General features: G+C 46.0%; 1 protein-coding gene across 4 annotated transcripts in view; it reads right to left on the bottom strand.

Annotated features, from left to right (window-relative positions):
- Positions 1–2400, bottom strand: part of MYH11 (myosin heavy chain 11) — a 156350-nt gene that overhangs the window by 144834 nt on the left and 9116 nt on the right. The gene's annotated exons all lie outside the window — the stretch shown is intronic.

The raw sequence follows: 2400 nt of genomic DNA, 5'->3' as shown, positions 1-2400 counted from the left end.
GATACTTGAGGACATATACGAGAAATGGGAGGGTGTGAAGATAAAATAAGATTGACCAGAAGTAGGCTGGGTGTGGTGGCTCACATCTGTAATCCCAGCACTTTGGGAGGCTGAGGCAGGCGGATCACCAGGTCAGGAGTTTGAGGCCAGCATGGCCAACGTGGTGAAACCTCATCTCTACTAAAAATACAAAAATGAGCTGGTAGAGGTGGTATGTGCCTGTAGCCCCAGCTACTTGGGAGGCTGAGGCAGGAGAATCACTGTAAACCGGGAGGTGGAGGTTGCAGTGAGCCAAGATCATACCATTGCACTCCAGCCTCAGTGACAGAGTCAGACTCTGACTCAAAAAAAAAAAAAAAAAAAAAAAAATTGTCAGAGCTGGGACCCAAACCCAGGTCTCATTCTGGACCCTGTGTGGTTCTGCCTTTCATAGCAGGTGGGTGGGCTTGCCAGATGCCCATAAAGGAACCGATCCTTTAAGGCACCTGGCACAGTGCCTGACACATTACATACAAACACCCAAAATAGGACTCGAATCAGATGAAGTAAACTACAGCTCCACACCACAAAAAAGGACATCTCACCACACACCCTTGAGCAAAAGGTGGTGGTCACAAAAAACATAGGCTCTGTGACTGTTGAACTGAGGTCCAAAACCAGGCAGAATCAGTCTATGGTACGAGCTCAGGAAAGGAATGAATGTGCTTTGAGGCTGCAGTCATTGCAAGAATGTGATGGAGGCTGGCTAGGGTGGATGCTCTCGATCTGAACGCCAGCCCTATGAGTGTTCACTTTGTGAAAATTCATCAAACTGCTGGGCCAGTGTCATGACTCATGCCTGCAATCCCAGCACTTTGAGAAGCCAAGGTGGGAGGATCCCTTGAGCCCAGGAGTTTGAGACCAGCCTGGCCCACACAGCAAGACCCCTCTCTAGGAAAAAATTTTTTTAATTAGCTGGGTGGGAGACTGAGGTAGGAGGATCACTTGAGCCCAGGAGGCCGAGACCAGCCTAGCCAACATGGTGAAACCTTTCCTCTACCAAAAATACAAAAATTAGCTGGGTGTGGTGCTGTGCACCTGTAGTCCCAGCTACTCGGGAGGGTGAGGCAGGAGAATTGCTTGAACCCAGGAGGTGGAGGTTGCAGTGAGCTGTGATGATGCCACTGCACTCCAGCCTGGGTGACAGAATGAGACCCCATCTAAAATATATATATATTCTCTCAAAAATTCATCAAGCTGCACACCTGTGGTATTTGGATGTTTTTGGATGGATAGTACACTTCATTTTCCATCCTGCTTATCTTTAATCATGGTAAAATACAGCTAACATTCTCCATCTCAGCAATTTAAGTGCAAAGTTCAGTAGCATTAAGTATATTGATATTGTTGTCTAATAATGACGAGTTTGTGCAGTTGGTAGCCAATTATGTCCCAAGAGGGCTGGGAGAGTGTGTCATTTGTTTCAGGCACCATAACAAGTAAAGTGGGCTTTTTTTTTTTTTTTTTTTTGAAAAGGTCTCACTTTGTTGCCCAGACTGGAGTACAGTGACATAATCTTAGCTCACTCCAGTCTCCACCCTCCAGGCTCAAGTGATCCTCCCACCTCAGCCTCCCAGATAGTTGGGACCACAGGCATCCGTCACCAAGCCCAGCTATTTTTTTTGTATTCTTTGTAGAGATGGGATTTAAAATGTTTCCCAGGCTATTCCTGAAATCCTGACCTCAAGTGATCTACCTGCCTTGGTCTCCCAAAGTGCTGGGATTACAGGCATGAGCTTGTAGTGGGCTCTTATCTAATTACCACGTTGATGGGTTGCCTGAAAAGTCAGAAAAAATAGAAAAAAATACAATGGAAAAATAAAGGGATATGCACATCTCCATTGCCAGGGACCCTCTCTAACCTCGGACTTAGAAACACAAACAAGATCAAGTGCAAAGATTCAGTCTGCCCAAAAAAGGAGAGCTTGGAGCAAGCTGGCCTCCCGTGGCTTTGATGTCTCTGACAGTTAAGATGTGCAAAATCTGCTTTGGTCAAAAGAAATCAAGATGGGGAATAAGAAGCTTGGACTCTTGCTAGAATGGTGTTTCCCACAGCATGCTCCTTGGAACCCTAATCGCCTGAAATATCTGGGCTGGGGTAGAACCAGGGAGGTTGAGAAGCTCTTCAAACGGTGCTGCGGTCAAGGTCAAATCCATTTGGAAGGTGCTACACATTCCCTTTCCCTCATTAAGACACAAAACACACACCACGACATTTAAGTCTCTGGCAGATCCAGAAACCTAAAAGCCCTTTTGCTCCTATGATCCTTGGGTCCCCAAAACAAACATTTCACAGATTTGCGCTTGCGAAAATTCAGTGAGCCTGCCAAAGTAGTAACACTAATACTAGTAATAATAGCT

This window comes from Cebus imitator, unplaced genomic scaffold, assembly GCF_001604975.1.
Source record: "Cebus imitator isolate Cc_AM_T3 unplaced genomic scaffold, Cebus_imitator-1.0 Scaffold4, whole genome shotgun sequence".
NCBI lineage: Eukaryota > Metazoa > Chordata > Mammalia > Primates > Cebidae > Cebus > Cebus imitator.
The sequence above is the reverse complement of the archived record's forward strand: the minus strand, read 5'-3'. Positions and strand labels throughout refer to the sequence as shown.